This window comes from Aotus nancymaae, unplaced genomic scaffold, assembly GCF_030222135.1.
Source record: "Aotus nancymaae isolate 86718 unplaced genomic scaffold, 86718_ANA_hifiasm-v0.15.2.pri h1tg000067l, whole genome shotgun sequence".
In the NCBI taxonomy this organism is placed as follows: domain Eukaryota; kingdom Metazoa; phylum Chordata; class Mammalia; order Primates; family Aotidae; genus Aotus; species Aotus nancymaae.
Window position 1 is genome coordinate 9597541 of NW_026988482.1, and position 18426 is coordinate 9615966.

The 18426-nt window shown below is 40.6% G+C and overlaps 1 protein-coding gene across 4 annotated transcripts in view; it reads left to right on the top strand.

The window, feature by feature from the left end:
* Positions 1-18426, top strand: part of LPP (LIM domain containing preferred translocation partner in lipoma) — a 725954-nt gene that overhangs the window by 195174 nt on the left and 512354 nt on the right. The gene's annotated exons all lie outside the window — the stretch shown is intronic.

Below are 18426 nucleotides of genomic sequence, written 5' to 3' on the forward strand. Positions count from 1 at the left end.
ACTTTGTAGATTTAACATCATTATTTAAAGTACTATACACATGTTTTCTGCTGAGTATTTTGTTAATTCCTTTGATATATTATACCCGTAATCTTGAACTGCAACCATGACTTTAGTCACACAGACCTTTGAGAAAAATAAAGTTGGTTGGTATTGCCCTGTATTTGTGGGACTTAGAAAATTTAGAATTGAGAGGAAATTAAGGTGTGGGGTTTACATGAATTTTGAAGCTATTATCATATATGTAAAATAAGAACACATGTGCAAACAAGGTAGGTTATGTATGGAATATGAAATTTCTGTAATGAAGTCCGATATAGCAGCCACTTAAGTTATTTAGATTTTCTTCTCATTCTTACAAAAAAAAGATCATTGTTTTTATTTTATTAATTAATTATTTTTTTTTCAGGTGGAGTATAAGCTAGTTTACCCAACAAGTTTTCTTTTTATTTTTAATTTATTAATTTTTAATTTTACTTTAAGTTCTGTGATACACATGCAGAATGTGCAGGTTTGTTACATAGATGTACATGTGCCTTTGTGGTTTGCTGCACCCATCAACCCATCATCTAGGTTTTAAGCCCCACATGCATTGGGTATTTGTCCTAATACTCTTCCTCCCCTTGTCCCCCAATCCCCTGACCAGCCCCTATGTGTGATGTTCCCCTCTCTGTGTTCATGTGTTCTCATTGTTCAACTCCCACTTATGAGTGAGAGTTGTTTGGAAGCCATCATTCTCAGCAAACTAACACAGGAACAGAGAACACTTTTTAAAATATGTAATAGCAAAAAATGTAAGAATGGCTCTTGTCCATCTCTTATTTCTTTTCTAGTCCACAAAATAACTCTGCAAAAACTTCTTCCTAATGTTTTATTTATTTATTTATTTATTTTTGAGACGGAGTCTCGCTCTTGTTACCCAGGCTGGAGTGCAATGGCGCGATCTCGGCTCACCGCAACCTCCGCCTCCTGGGTTCAGGCAATTCTCCTGCCTCAGCCTCCTGAGTAGCTGGGATTACAGGCACGCGCCACCATGCCCAGCTAATTTTTTTGTATTAGTAGAGACGGGGTTTCACAATGTTGACCAGGATGGTCTCGATCTCTCGACCTCTTGATCCACCCGTCTCGGCCTCCCAAAGTGCTGGGATTACAGGCTTGAGCCACCGCGCCCAGCCCTAATGTTTTATTTTTAAGGATAAATATATCAGGAAAGAATGTAATGTAGATACCTACTATCATAGTTTTTGACGACTCTGTGAGGCGGAGATCTAACTTGTTCATTTAGAAACTGCAATTATCACACTAACGTTCCCTCTGATGCTAATTGTTAAATATTAATCGAATAAGCTTTGAAAAGTAGTTAACTCTGTCCCCACTGAAACCCATCTTGAAACTATAAAGAGGAGTTTTAAGCAAGCCTTGAAAGGTTTTTTTAAAAAAAAGATTACTCTCAAGAAAGATGAATTTTTTCTCTTTCTCTTTTCGTTATATTTCAGAGGTGGGGGTGGTGGAGAGGGAATAATAGAAACCTCTCAAGTAACCTTTGGGAGGTGGAGAAATAACTATTCTGAGGGCATGCTGTAGAAATCTAAAAGAATCTTGTGGCAGTAGTTGGTGTCAGTGGCAGTAATGAAGAAACAGTAACAGTTTCAATAAATAATTAGACTTGACAGTAAATGTGTCAACAGGTACCCACTTAATGAGCGTAATCATTGTTTTTCTCTGCTCTCAACATTGATCCACTGACTGTGGTGTGTTCTCTGTCCCATTTCCAAACCAAATCTATTTAAAGCTGCACTCCATGGAATCTGAAACAGTATACCCTGTTTACTATTTAGAGCTGATACCTAATGTTCTTTAATAGGCAAAATCTGTACTTGAAGGAGAACAGGCTTCTGGCCTCTTGTAGACGGATGATTATTCCTGTTTTCCACAGGGTGATTCATTAGCAAAGATGAATAATACCCAATTAAATCTCATGGGCTTGTCTATATTGCCAGAGTAAATTGTTTATTATAATTTGGTGGAAACAGTCTTAGTCTGCCTTAAATAAAATTAATCAGTTACTGTTTTTTGAAGTGGAGGTAGAAACAGTACTTATAAGTGAAATTATTTCTGTAGTAACCTGGATAGAATCACATTGTTTTTGGGAGCAAAGCAATATGTTGTATGTTGTGTGCACCAGAAGCCCTGAGAATCCTGTTCTAATACCAGCTGTAATGTCAACTGGCTGTGTCACCTGGGCAAGTCACCTTTCCTAGTTGCACCAGTTGATTACAGCATTACTTCTGGTTAAATGTTCTCTTTATATGGTTTTACTATCTAGCCAGTTCCTTTTCTCTCCTGGTACCATGTTTCCAAAATCATAGGACAGTCTGTGACTCTACTACACAGCCACTGTGGGAATATAGTTATTCTTCTCCTTAGCTTTTGCTCCCTTTACATACCAGAAATGCAGTTAATGACTTGCATTCTGTATACTGTAAGAATGGACATTTATACACTGGTAGTCCCTTACCCCAGCAACTTGCAATTCCTCATTAGGGAAGAAAAGCCATCTTCCCCCATGTTCCTTTACTCTGTGACATTGTTCCCTGATCTGGGTCTTATTAGAGTATCTGGGAAACATCCCCCTATTGAGACTGTTAGGAGGAAGTGGATGCTTCTTTCATTATTTGATTTTTCCAGAGCAAATCATTGGATCCGTAAAGGGAGATCAGAACGTCAAATCCAGAGGGGACTTTATGACGTAATCTAACCAAATTTTTTCATTTCAGAGATGGAAATTCTGGTGACTGGGAGGGAATCTGATTTATCTAAAGTGTTGTTGACTGATCTTGGACTAGAACTCTTCTGACTCCCTAGTTGTATCTTTCTTTAAGTAGAGAAATCTTCTTCTATAAACTGCCCTTTCTCTTTCGAGTTTTTAAAAGGCCATTATCTTCTAGGGAAAACCAATTTCATTTTTAGCATAGGGACGTGCGATTCCTTAAAACTTAGATGGACTCTGGGTATCTTTATTAATTTCATGAAGATGTGGCACAGAGGGTTCCGGCTGGCTTCTGCTCTCATGTTTATTAAAAGACTGTGGATTCCCTTGCAGTTCTTCCTGTAAGAACTTATTTGACGCTGACATCATCACTCTCCTCCACCCCTCCTGCCGTTTTCTGAACCAGTGAATTATAGGAATCTGACTGTGAGCTCCTAGCTGGCTGTTTACTGCACATAGTGGGGGAACATTAAAAAAGAGAGGCAGATGAGGGATTTAATAAGCAAGAGGGCAGAAGAATCATAGCCAATGCAATGAAGTCTAGTTCAAGGCCTGCAATTCCCTGTTGCCGCGCTACACAGCATTAATAGCAGCGTCTCTCACTCTTTCAGACCCTTCTCTCTTATTTCAGGCCCTTCTGCCTTATTCTTGTGGGAGTGGGCTGGGACTAGGAAACAGCTAGTATAATCATTGCCAAAATGAAACTCTTATGTACATGGGGACTTCCAGGTCTGGAGAAGAGTGAGAAGAGGGTAGTAATTGTTATCCATCTGATAGAAGATTACTTAGAGACCTTTGGTCCTAAGCACTTACCTTGACCCTCATAGTACAGAAGTTCAAAGAGCAGAAATCAGTTTGCTAAGTCTGAGGTTCAAATCCTGGCTCTAATTAATTTGCTATGAGTTTAGTGAATGCCTTTTTTCTGAGCTGCACTTTCTCCATCTGTGAGATGGGAGGAGGACGGTGGCATAGATGATGTCACATGAACCACAACTCCGATTTTCATGAGTTTCAGATTTGCCCAAGGACCCATAGGGAATTTGCAGCCAAGCCAGGTCTTGAATTCAGAGCCCGTTTTTCTGATTTGAGATGGTCATCATTGTAAGTTCTACTACTCATACTTTCTAAACAGTGTATTTGCAGCTTTCAGCCTTGTTTTATTAAATTTACTTTTTCTTTTTTATTTGACGTCCCTTTCTGTCCAGGGACCTACTTAAAGTAGTTGTTCTTTATTTTTGAGACTGAGTCTCGCTCTGTCACCCAGTCTGGAGTGCAGTGGCACTATCTCAGTTCACTGCAACCTTTACCTCCCGAGTTCAAGCAATTCTCCTGTCTCAGCCTCCCAAGTAGCTGGGACTACAAGTGCACAACACCATGCCTGGCTAGTTTTTGCATTTTTTTTTTTTTTTTTTTTAGTAGAGACGGGTTTTCACCAAATTAGTCAGGCTGGCCTTGAACTCCTGATCTTAGGAGTCCACATGCCTTGGCCTCCCAAAGTGCTGGGATTACAGGTGTGAGCCATCGTGCCTGACCCAAAGTAGTAGTTCTTGGTGTATGTGTGTGTATATTTTTGTGCGCATGTGCATACACATGAGCCTATGTTTGCGGCAGACGTGAGGATTATGGAATTTACAGAAACTCAGATGAATTTTTGAAATAGTTGGAAAATGTGGAACTTCAGAAACTGTTATCAGCAAGTTTAGGAGGTTTGTAGTTGCTCTCTGAAGGCCATCCATGAGTTAAGCAAAAGTTTTTTTTCTATGTGGGAAGTATGAGATGGCATTTGAGTGATAATACATTTCCTTTTGCTGTTGGATTTTCCCCATAGATCACCTTTTATTGTATTCTGAGCGTTAGGCTCATTTTGTAGCATGACTCTTGGCGTGTACGTGTGTCAAACTATTAAGTGATATTTTAATATTGAAACTCTTAGTCTACTTCATTCATTCATTCATTCATGCACTCAAATGCAGTTTTAATCCAGAATATGCTAAATGCTAGACATCTCAATACATTATTGTATATAATCCTATGAAATAGAAAATTGTTTTTCCCGTTTGTAGGTGCTCAGAGAGGTTGAATAATTTTGCCCAAAGTTTTACAGCTAATAAATACAAAGTCTTGATTTAAATCCATATTTACTCCAAAATATGTGAATGCCTCCAGAGATAGCATTGAAAACAAATAGAAGCAATGATACAAGTTCATAAATCATGGAAATTTCTGGTAGAAAATGGTAGATGGGCCCCGGAGGAATACAGAGAATGTGTACTCTGGGAGTTCAGGGAGGGACAAGATCACACATTATGAATCACTTTATATAATAATCCATTAACTACATGTTTATCTGGCTTCTTACAGTAGAATGAAAAAATGTTAGATAATCATATGAAACACATTATACATATCTCAGTGTTTTTCTTGTTCAAACTTCTGTCAGGTTAGTGCTCTCAATATCTTTATTTGGCGAGTGAGATTAGGAGACAAAGAGTAGTTAGGGTCATAGTGCCCTGATCATACTGAGTTTTCAACTGCGTTGGAATTCCAGTGCTTTGGGGCATCTGCTTTGTTTTTTTCCTCCCCTGTTATATTGAGCATGAGACTTTTAACAGAGATAACTTCTGACCGTGCACAGATCAGCACAAATGCAGATGTGAGCAGCTAGAATTTGGATCCTGCCAAGCTGTAATGACTGCCACATGTGTGAAGCTAACACTTAGCGCTTGATGACCCACTGTGAGTGTGTGTAGGGGCCAGAAGAGTGAAAGCCAGTGTCGGCGATGGAAGAGGCCTCAGAGCTTGTCAGCGGCAATACCTTCACCTTGCAGGTGCAGAAATGGGGCGTCTAGAAGGGGCAAGACTTACTAAAATTTACGCAGCAGGTTCACTGCTCCCTGAGAACTGTGGCAAAACAAGAACTAGGCTTTCTACCGGCAATCTACAGTAGATCTACTTGTATTTCCCACCTTTCCCTTGGCATATACACATACTGATAGTCTTGACAGGCAGATAACCCTGTATTTGAAGGTCTGCATGATTAGTTGTGTGGCCTTGGATAAGGTACATGATTTACTTGGGTCTCAGGTTTGTTTTCTATAAAATAGAAACCATACCCTTTTTATTTCCTTTTTTTTTTTGAGATGGAATCTCACTCTTGTTGCCCAGGCTGGAGTACAGTGGCGTGACCTTAGCTCACTGCAGTCTCCGCCTCCTGGATTCAAGTGATTCTCCTGCCTCAGCTTCTGCACTATCTGGGATTACAGGTGCCTGCCATGACACCCGGCTAATTTTTTTTTTTGTATTTTTAGTAGAGAGGAGGTTTACCATGTTGGCCAGCCTGGTCTTGAACTCCTGACCCTAGGTGATCCACCTGCCTCAGCCTCCCAAAGTGCTGGTATTACAGGTGTGAGCCCCTGCGCCTGGCCGAAACCATACCCTTTTAACAGGAATATTGTGAGGGTAAATGAAATACCAGTGTGCTGTTCAATATACAGAAATATTATCACTCATCTGATTAATAATCCTTATCACAGCCCAGTGAGACAGGCACAAATGTTCTGCTTTTAAAGATTCTATTTCCTAACTTCATCTGGACACTTGTAAGGCTCTGGTTCTCAAAGTTTGGTCTGAGGACCAGAAGCATCAGCATTACCTGGGAGCTTGTTAGAAATGCAAATCTCAGAGCATACTCTAGACCTTCTGAATCAGAGTCTCTATTTTAACAAGGTCCCCAGGTAGTTCATGTGCTCATTAGTGTTTGAGAAACATTCATTTAGGCCCTTGACCTATTTCAAGGCTATTGCCATGGCATGCTGACAATGACTGGCACGCTGCCAGCATTCTTGGGGCATGCTGTACTATGCCTTGAGATAGTGGGGGCCAGCTCGGGGAGGATCTTGTTGAGTCAATCCCTGGGAATAATGGAAGACTGGATTGAAGGAAACCAGCAGTCTTTATCTTTTTAACACCCTTCATTTCCTCAGAAGTACTATTCAGAAGGGGTCAAACTGGGATTGGATTCTAAGTCTTTCTGATCCAGAGTCCATGTTCTTTTCATTAAACCACGATGTCTCAGTCAAGAGGAATGCTGGGCTGTGGGTGAGAACTCTGCATTCCCTGTAGTGCTTTGTGAATATTTCCACACTGGCTGCTTTACTCTATTACTCAATTCCTAGAGGGGAAGAATTTTTTTTTTTTTTTTTTAATTTAAAAAGCCTGAGTTGAAAGCCAGGATCCTGCAGCTTAATCAGTTATTTTTGTTTTTTAATGAGGGTGACTATTGTGAAATAAGTAATTATTAATTACTCAAAAGTAATGAAATATTTTGGTTTCCTTGCTAAAAAAGCATCTGGACACTAAAAGAAAGCATATGGGTGCTTTTCGGGAAGCATATTGGTGAATGGACAAATTACAATGGTGCCAATATGCCTTTGCTGTCTGGCTGGGGCCATCACGATGTGTGCTGGCATCTGAGTCCTTGTGTGTTTAAAGGGATTTTTAAAAGTTCCCATTTGATAATGTGCCTTGGGTTGCCTCTGGAGTTACACAGTGCTGTCTCATCAATCTTTCTGCCATGCTTTCACTCAGACATTACTGGTTCTGTGGCTCTTTCTTTCCAGATGCCTCTTGTCCTCTGGAGTAGATCGAATGGGCCTGCCCCACTGATGGCAGGCATTGAGACTCTGTCTATACAACTTTTACCACAGTGGTAAAAGCAGTAGCCTGAAAGGCGGCAGAACTGAGACCTGTTTGCTCCATCAGGGACTGTGTGTGAGGCCCTTGGCCAGCTTTTGAATCACCGCACTGCAAATTTCTTACTTGTAAAATTGGAATCATGATACTAGTGCTCCTAAGCTCACAAGCATGGCAGTTCATCCAATTTGCAATCCATGCCCTTTGCTCTTCCTTTTCTTTCCTTTATGCCTCTTCTCCTTTGCTGTACATTCAGCTCGTCTAGTAAAAAGCTTGATGGATTTGGAGGTGGCCGAAACTATCTTGCCTGCTCTGGGGATTGCACACTTCTAGGCTTGTCAGAGGTAACAGGGCATGTTTTAGAAGATCCTTGGCTGAGTGTCCACGAACTGTGGCTCTCAGACCAACGTGGCTAGAAATCATTTACTCAACACCTACAAGCAAGGTAGCTTGCTAAGAAATGGAAGGAGGGAGCTGGCAGAACTGTAGAGGTGAGTTTCTTTCTGGGCCAATCAAGACTTGATGTGATGTGTAAGCTCAGTAATTATACTTTGAAAGAGACAGAATTTGGAAAGCTGCCCCTCCTCTCCCCTCTCCTCCTTTCCCCTCCCCGCCGTTCCCCTTCCCTTCCCTCCCCTCCCCTCCCCTCCCTTTCTTTTTTTGACAGTTTTGCTCTTGTTGCCCAGGCTGTAGTGCAATGGAGCCATCTCGCTCACTGCAACTTCCGCCTCCTAGGTTCAAGCAATTCTGCCTCAGCCTCCCAAGAAGCTGGGATTGTCGGAATGCGCCACCACACCCAGCTAATTTTGTATTTTTAGTAGAGACAGGGTTTCACTATGTTGGTCAGACTGGTCTCGAGCTCCTGACCTCAGGTGATCCACCAGTCTCAGCCTCCCAAAGTGCTGGGATTACAGGCTTGAGCCACTGTGCCTAGCCGGAAAACTCTTTCTTATTGTTGGTTTCTTATAGAACCAGGGACAAAAATTGGCTTTGAAAGATTATTAATTACACTTGATAAGATAGTACAAGGATTTGAAGATTAAGTCTCTGGCAGGCAAAAACCAGCTTGTAGCAGGACTCACAAGCAGGTAAGTATCAGGTATGTCTGAAGAACTGGGCCTCAATCACAGGCATGTGTAGGTGAGAGAAATCACTCCCTTTTGGTGAATCTTAGACTCTATCTGCAAAATGTGAGCTTTGAACATGATTGTTCACACGAAGCCTCAAGAACTCCAGCTGAAACTCTCCAGTCTCTTATCCTACAGCCAGTTTATCCACTTAGCAAAAGCCTGGAACTTGAATAGCAGCCATGGAGCAAGGTCTGGGACCCAGTGTCCTGTCCTTATTTTATATTCTTCTGACTACCCACAGAGCAAGCATTATGATGAAGACAGGTGGTGTGGACATTATTATTCTAGTCTTTGGTGTATGAAACACAGGACATTAAAGTAATTTAAGACATAAAACAAATAAGGGATTTGACTATCCCAGATGTCGATCACCCTTCTGCCACAGAGGGCCAGTTCTTATAAAATGTGCCCCTCCCCAACCATTTTGCCTGTGTGGGCCTTGCTTTCCTGCGTGAGGAACCAGCACATATCTCTTCTCCCACGCAAGTCTTCCCTGACTGCTCTTTGGCTCTGGAATTCAGTCTTAGCAATGGACTTTGTTTTATAATTAAACTTTCTTTCATATTGTCATCTTTTCACGTTTCCACCCCATCTCATCCCTCATACATATTATAAGAGCTTTTAATTTAAGGATTACTTTCTGCTTCTCTGAGTTCCCTGTAGTTCCTGGTACAGAGCCCTAGACATAGTGCTCTGTAGAGAAGCACATGACTATGTTCTTCACAGTTTTTCTTTCTGTTTATTGCTTGTTTCTGAGATGGATATGAGACTTAGAGGCTTAAAAATTTTCCAAACTGGAAAGGAAGTTCAAAGCTATCTAGTCCAGCTCCCCGGCCCTGGGGAATAAATGACTTACTTAAATATACCTGCATAGTTAGTGGCAGGTCTGCAAATTGTGCCCACATTTCACCAGGCATTAGAGAGTTGGTTGGCACCCAAGTCTCTTCTTAGGACTCAAGAGGCCTTGTCTGGAGTCCTTCTTTCTATGAAGACCGCTAAGAATAAAGGTGATACAGGTGGTGCCGCTGCTGTATTAAACAGATGGAAAGAAGTAGACATTCATTGCAAGTCTGTTCTGTGACAGGCCTTGTGACAGCTGTTTTCACATCGTTTAGCTTGGTCAGTCATCAAACGCTAGAATTCCCATTCTTCCATGAGGGAGTCAGATTGTTTCTAAACAGAGCATTTAGCAGAAGCCCTTTCCTGTAAGCTCTGAAAGGCACTCTGTAGTGGATAGATGCTTTCCTCCTAGAACACGGCTGTAGGACTCTGCAGAGTACCATGCGTGACTCTTCTAAATATGGATTGTAGAGACTGTGAAAATACACAGAAGCTGTGATCAAAATTGGCATTGGGGGACCTGTGGTCACCTGAGTGTAACAGAAGACTGAGCCCTTCCACTTTCCTTTCCACACATACATCTGAGTCTTTGGAGAGTTGCAACTTGGGTGCCTCATTCTTGAGAGTCTGTAGCATTGGCTTTTACTTGCACTTATTACATTTTACTCCTGCCTCTTCCCTGGCTAGTCTTGACTTCAATGCATATTATTTTATCCCCCATCATCATTTTTCTTCTGTTACTTTTGCTACTCCCCGTGCCTCCTTCTCCTCAGTTAACCTTGGGTGGCCTCAGGTCTTGAGGCTTGGTGATGGCAGAGTCTTCTGTACTGGACTGTGAAAATTCTGGCAGGGAAGACGATACACAAATCTGTTAAATACACAGTAAAAATAGCTAATGATCTATGGGACTCGGTATTAAGCAAGATGATATTAACGAGGTTTGAGTGCTGTTCTGAAATGTGGCAGCTGCACACGCATATTGGCTGCTTCTCCTCCCCACCTTTGGCAGTTTGTGAGCAGTGCTGCCATAACACTCCTTCGGCTCTGTTTAGATCAGCTATTTTCTGAAGGAGTCACTGACCTTCCCCACAATAGAAACTGTTGATGTGGTCACGTCAGTGCCTCTTCGGGAGCTGTGTGACTGGTGAGCCCCCAGTTGCCACTTGGAAATTGTTGGAAACTATAGATCCTGCACAGACATTGGATGTTCAGGAGCAAGAAGGGCTTGCGAATATCCCATACTCTTATTTGATGTGTAAGGAGAGTGAGGTGCGTTGTGCAGAGATGACTTGCTTAAGGCCACAGAGTGCATAGAGAGAAGGCTGGGATAGGAGCTCAGGTCTTGTTTCCCTGCTTTGTGATGTTCCAGCTGTGCAGCGCTGAGCCCTGCCTGAGCGCCCTCTTCAGCCCTGAAAGCTTCGGAGGGATGGGCTGAGACTGCTGTGTCTAGGAGTGGGCAGAGAAGGTGAAGAAATAGAGACTATCTCAGTGCAGAGGCAGGCATAGGAAAGCGAGGGGGAGTAAGATGTCCAGAGTAAATGGCCAAGATGCCACTCAGCAATGTCCATCCACCGAAACTTTTCTAGGGAAGAACTTTTCTATCAGATTCCACAGATAGGTTCCTTGAGAAGTGAGTGCTTAAAGGTACTGGGGAAAAAAAATAATGTCGTGTTCTTTATTGCTCTGAACCCTTTTCTGACCTCATGTAAGACCTCATCTAAAACTTCCACAAGAGCAATTCATTGTCAGTACTAGGCTTTTTTTTTTTTTTTTTTTTTGAGTACTTTATTACATCAAATATTTTTCCAATAGTTTATATGTGAAATGTGGTCTCCGCCACAAGATTACAGGGTCTTTGGGAACAGAAATTGTGACTTAAATAGGCCTTCCTCCCTTCTACTTTATATTCTTGCCCTACCTTTTAATCAGGCACCTGGCAGAGATCTAAACACAGGATGAGCATCAGTAACTTTTTGTTGAGTTGAACTTAGTTGGATTCAAATGACCTCTAAAAAATGTTTATTAATTGCTAGTGAAAATTGGCAATGAATAATTTTGTGGAGCAATGTTCTCATCAAATTAGATTCTGTTAAGAATTGTTATGTGTGATTATTTTTCATAAACCCAATACAGTGTCTACTTTTATCCTCATTTTACAATGAAGAAATAAAAGTCAAGCGACTGCTGAAATTTACCTCTAGGAGCAAGTGATGGGAGATTTGATTTGCATTTAGATCTTCTGTTTCCAAATATCGTAATGTTACTTTTAATTACCCCCACTCCATACAGAAGAGGTCTTATTTCATAGACAGTGGTTCAGCCTTTTCTGAGGAGTCCTCAGTCTTTTTATGTTGTAATCTACCTCCTGAAGAGTTTGGGAAAACAATTACGGGGTCTCAGGTTTAAACGGTGGTATACTTTGGTCAACACTTTAGCTTTTTTATTTTCAGCCTAAAGGAAAATACTGCATTTCTGCCTTCTTTAATTTCCTTAATTTGAAATAAGCCTTGAACTAGTTTGTGAGATGCCTTTAACTTTTAACACAATTAGGTACATGGTATAATATAAAGAAAAAGGCACTCTGCCCTAAATGAATTGACTAATTTAGCTAAGAAAAAAACTCGACCACTGTGTTTGTGTTTGTGTGTGTGTGTGTGTGTGTGTGTGTGTTTCTTATTGGTTTCAAAAGAAGGATGCAGAAATTTTTGAGTGCTACATCCAAAACCCAGATTTTGTTTGATACTGAAGTTCTGTAGGTTTTTCTCTGTATTTGCCATATTCATTAGATGATATTCATCATACTTTTCTAACTTTTATAGGATTTAGATGAGTTTTGTTGATAACATTCTGCATTCTTTCTGAAAAAAAAAAACACAAATGTCAAGTAGTCTTCTTTTTTTTTAATGTATATTCTCAGAAAGAACACCATTGCTTGATTTAAATTTTAGTATGGAGACAAAGCTGATCTGTAGTGAATGTAACATCTTGTTAAATGTAGGTTTCATGTTTCTTTCTTGTACTTTTCCAGGCTTTTAAGGAGGAAGAGAAGTTGAATAATAATGTCATAACATCCAGAGAGAAAGTTGAATACATAAGACAATGATGCATGTCGGTCTATGTCTGTACTTTGTATGTGTGTCTGTGTGTGTTGGTTTTATGGCTTTAAAAATAAAGTTTTCTATATTTTCAAAGCATATAATAATTTTGAAATTACCAAAGAAAAGTTGATATTGACACTTGGGCTTTTAGTGGGGAAAAATGGACATTTTATCTTTTCTGTTACAGTCTCAGGTAAAATGAAACTTTGGAAAATTATCTTATTTGAAGTTAGATGGAAACCACACACTATCTTTACACTTTCTTTCAGAAGAAAGTTCGTCTTAACATGAACAGTCTTGTAAACTTTCTAAATTTCTTTAGCTCCAATGATACCCCTATTTTGCTTAATTTAATTGAATCAGTTTACGGTGAACAATGTCCCTGGGAACATTAATCAGTGAAAACACACACACACACACACACACACACACGCCTATGCACATACACACAAACAGAAAGAAACAAAGGAAATAAAAGCATCACTTTGTACCTTCCTCAATTCAAACCTGTCTGCTTTGCTCTAGAATTTTGGATGTGTGTGCGTGTTTCTTCCAGTAGATTGGGAGCACCCTGAAGACGAAAGAGATGTTCTGTGTATGTTTGTCATAATGATTTTGTGAACTCAGGTGTAGTAAAGTAAAATGCCCTGGTAAAATCACTTGCCGGAAGTTTTCAGAATCTCTTTAGAAGTCATTCCATTACTCTTGAAATCCCTCTGCTTTATAGACTCCAAGAAATGAGGAAAGTCCATCTGCCTACTTGTCATAGAAATGGGTACTTTAAGAGTGAAATAGCCTGTTTACATACTGGCTCAAACTGTCAATGTAGGAAAAGGTTTCATATATTATAAAATGTTACAGAGCTAGAAAAAATATACACAAGTAATATATAGAGTGCATATATATGTACATATATATGATCTGTTCCTTGTCACAATATTTAACCCAAAGTGCTATTTACAGTAATGAATCAAAATGTCAGTCTTAAAAATATGAAGTGTCAAAGTGTTCCCACGTTGTAGAAAAGTTTGATGTGACAGTTTGTTAATCATATGACTATTCTATCAATGTGTCTCACAATGTCTTTTGCTCAACACTCTCTCTTTTAGGCTCCTCACACTTTTTTCGTGAATTCCTAGCTTAAGTTACTAACCCAGGGAGCACATTTGAGTTACGTGTCTCCCACACCTCACACAAAGGCTGCTATGTTTTGCTGTACTTAAAACTGAGTGGATTTTACATTATTTTAGAGTGGTTTTATTTTGTGCCTGCCACATTTATGGATAGTAGCTAAAGTTTTTCTCTACTGTAATTGTGCTGTTTTCACTGTAGAATCATCAAACGAAACTTTAACTTACAGTACGGATTTTTTTTAGTTTCTTCAAGCTGAGTTTCCCAAAATATTAGAGTCCTCATTTGCTAGTGTCCATTCATTGAACTTGGACACATTTTTGAATTTTTCTCGGCACACTGATTATCCCAACTTCTTTTTCCTTCTAAAAGGGCAGAGTCTTAGGACATAAATACTATATATTTGGAAAAAGGCAACATGGTTGCTTTCAGGAGGACTTTTGGTTATGCTACTCGCTAGTTTGTGGATCACACTTAATCTCTGTGCCTCAGTGTCTTCTGAAGAATTTTTAAGGGTGAAATTAGATTATATCAGGGAATTTTTAAACTTATGCTCTAAGAAGCTTGAGGGTTCTGGGTAGAAATGAAGCTCCAGTGATGGAGTGTGGGGTGGGCAGTGAGGACTCTGGGCCCTTCAAACCAAGCAGTTCTGCTACTGGTTTGTTAAAATTTAGAGTTTTAGAAACTGTTCACTTAAGTAAAAGTTCTCCTGGTTAACCTGCCCACCTGTTGGTATCACTGTCTTAGATGATCTAGAGTCAGTGGCTTTTTCCCACAAGCATTCAGAGGGCGACTGTGGCAATAGATCTTGGCTAACCTAGCCACTATGGACATTCTTTCTGTGGAAAAGAATTCTCCATACTTCCATTTGAGATAAGATCTATTAAATGAGACCTCATTTGTTTCTGATTTTAATCTTCGCATTGTTTTAGTTTTAATAAACTTCCCAACTTTCTAGATTTTCAGGTTGACAAATACCATTATTTAGAGTGAATACAGACAAAGGGAACTCTAAAAGCTTTGGCTGGAATTTCAACTGCTTCTTGTCAAGGTTATAAATTTGACTTCTTAAGGCCGAAGAGTTTCAACCACTCTGGGGAGGAGGGTGGATGCCCACAGCTTGAACTGTTTATTTTATTGCTTTCCATCCTCAAGTCTCTCCCCTCTTCTCCACACACATGCAGCCACCACCATGAGTCTCTTTGCGTGGCATATCTTTATGTGTCTGCAGACGTGGTGGAGCAGGAAAATAAAAAGTTGTGAGTTACAAACCAAGGTAGAGACTGTAAGAAGGACAAAAATGATCAAGGGGCATGAGTGAGTGACTCTAACAAAAAGCCTTTATGTATGAAGATAAAAACAATCAAATTGAAGAAAGTATTTTTCATGGTTAGAAAACCTCTCCAAAGACAGGAAAGAAGGTGAATGGCTATTTCGCTAGATGTTGAAACATCATTTCCAAAACTCCTCAGGAATCAAACTATGGGATTAGATTGAACTTTTTTAATGGCTGAAATCCAGAAGGGAGAGAGTGGTTACGTCTGTAGTTTTATGAATGATGCTGAACTCTTTCTCACAATAAAATGCTCCTCTAGTAACAAATCTCTTAGAGTCTTATGTGAGCCCAGAAACAGCAGTTGTCTGCCGAGTCAAGAATATTCTTTTTTTTTAAGTTACACGTCAGTCACTTGGGGGAGGCACCTAGGTTTGGGCCCGGGGTTGCGGAGGGGTCATCCAAAATCCATGTACAAGATATTTATACAAAACTCCGGAGTGATTCCTTGTTCATTCTCTGAAGAAATTGGTGAGATGAGGCAAGCATTCTAAACAAATGTTGAGCTCTAAAAATATAGTCGTAAATAAAACAGAAAGCGTTCTAAGTATAGTTTTGGCCAAAATAGAATAGTATAATAAATCATTTGGCTGGAGGGTATGACATGAGAATAAACAAAAAAAACAGCATGTTTGCTATCTTTTCTGTTTATTTAACTTTTGCATCAAACCCCTTCTGCCTCCTTTTTCTCCTTGCTAGAGCGTGGAAGGATCTTGAATTCAGGGCCTTGTCTGTCTTGTTTTCCAGTTGCCTGGAGTCACACCTGGCTAATTTATGAGCTGAATAAATATTATGAATTGATGAGCAATTTTGAAAGGTAACATATTGAAGGAAAGAAATGACGTAGTCTGAAAAATTCTGACATGGCTGCTTCTAGATTCTCTGGAACGTCTACTAAATGCCTATTGATTTAGGTAGCGTTCTGATCATTATCTCACTCATTCCTTTCAGCCAGCCTCTGCGGCAGGTACTGTTATCATCACCATTTCACAGATGAAAAGTTGCAAACCAGAGATGTTACATAATTTGCCCAAGGTTACATAATAATAATATAGTAGCTAAAGACAGGATTCGAACTCAGGTAGCCTGGTTCCAGCAGCTTCTCTCTTAACTACAAAGCCACATTGTCTCCACTGTGATTATAATTATAACTGCCTGTTCTACTTTCCTGTATGTTGTGAGACTGAGTTTAGGTATGAAAGTATTAGGGAAGGGGTATACCCACTAGGGAAGGCGAGACAACACACAAACAACTATAAGTTAAAGTAGAAACTTGCAGAGAAAGTTCGAAAAGAAAAAAAGAACCATCTTTTTTCACCAAGGTGAAGGGCAGGGGTCAAAGAAGGCTTTATGAGGGGAGTGACTTGGCCTTAAATGAGTAGAATTATAGTAAAGGGAGATGCTTTCCAAGTAAACAGAATAAACAACGGAAGAGGTGCCAATCTAGTGCTGTTGAGTTTAGCAGATTCTTTCCAAAATGGCGTGCACTGGGGAGTGGGAAGCGGAGCGGGCTTGTGGTGGAAAGAGGGGAATCCCTGGGAAGGGATCTGAGTGGGAGATGAAAACATCACAGAAGCATCTCTTCACAATCTCTCTGGAGGTCAACCTTGGGCAAAAACCTGCCTTACTTTTATCCTGCTTTAACCTAGTGTGTTTTGGTGCATTGTCCACAAAGACTAGTCCAAGGATGCACCACTCCAGAAAGAGTGGCCACTCAAGTCTGGACAATGCCATCCTCTGGTGCTCTCTCAGGTGCTGACAATGTACGTTAAGATGCCCAGTCTTTGAGGAAGTCCTGTGGGACAGCAATCATCTTGCTTTCTTTGATCGTAGACCTAGTTTGTTGTTTTACTTTGAGCAACCACTGTTAACATCCCTTAGAAGACACAGTTCAGAAGACCTCTTCCAGCCAACCAGCTCGACTAATTTGTGTAAAATTTCCAACAAGTTATGCTTCTGCTAAACACAGGTCATCTCAGAGTAAAAGTTGGTCCATTGTAAGCATGGCCAACAGTCCCCTTCTGAAAGAAGTTAGAGCACATTTGCCTGTGGAAATGGTTATGTGTCAGCTAGAAAGCAAGCTGCATCTGAGGTAACAAGCTTGAGGAGCAGCAGTCCCTCTGACCAAGTAAAAGTGAGAAGCAGGAAGTGAAGGAGTCTCAACTCTTGAAATAGAATGTGCCCACTGGTGAGAGTTGCCAGCCACAAGAACTCTAGCTGGCTGGCCTGAGAACATATTAGGAGAAAACATGGTTAAAGTCAGCTGACCTACTAGCTGCAGAGACGGCTCAATATTTTTTATTCTTTCACCCTGCATTGACCTGAAAGGGAAAGAGAGGCAGTAAGTGGACTGTAAAGAGTGTTTATTCCATGCTGGGCAGGTCGTTAGAATTTTCATGTCACTGTTTACAATAGCAAAGACTTGGAACCAACCCAAATGCCCATTGATGATAGACCGGACAGGGAAAATGTGACACATATACACCATGGAATACTATGCAGCCATAAAAAACGATGAGTTCATGTCCTTTGTAGGGAAATGGATGAACCTGGAAACCATCATTCTCAGCAAACTGACACAAGAACAGAAAATCAAACACCGCATGTTCTCACTCATAGGCCGGTGTTGAACAATGAGAACACATGGACACAGGGAGGGAAGCATCACACACTGGGGTCTGTGGGAGATAATAGGGGAGGGACAGTGGGGGGTGGGAGTTAGGGAGGGATAACATGGGGAGAAATGCCAGATATAGGTGATGGGGAGGAAGGCAGCAAACCACACTGCCATGTGTGTACCTATGCAACAATCCTGCATGTTCTTCACATGTACCCCAAAACCTAAAATGCAATTTAAAAAAAAAGAATTTTCATGTTAAATTCCCTTAGTTAATCCCTTCAGCTACCCAAGGGAGTCAGGATTATTCATCTCTTCATCTCCACGTGAGGACGGTGAATCCAGAGTGCCTTGCTGGTACTGAATAGATCATGTTGTTTTACAACTTGAGCTTTTCCCTCGTTCCTCTCCCTATTTGACTGTCTGCTGAACTCATCTGTCTCCAGGCTGTAAGTGAGATTCTCCTCTGAAGAGCCTCTGAACCCCCGTAATTCTCATCTCAGATTGCCTGAGGATACTCTTGTTCTTTAGGTTGATACGTCTTTCTCCCCTTAAGGCCTATAACTTGATCTGGGTTGCACTAGAGTCCACATGCTTACGTTGTACTGTTCTGCCCACGTTCCAGCCATCTCCACCACAACATATGACTTTATGATAGCTTTTTAGACCCAGTCCCTCCCAAGGTATCTTTTTCAACCCATTATTCTAGACCTTCTTTGCTTGACATATTTTGATGGGTTCTAGTTTTCTGGATTCTAGGCTTCCTTATTTTTGGTGTCACTTTTCCCCCGTCCTGGTACATGTCTGTTACCTTC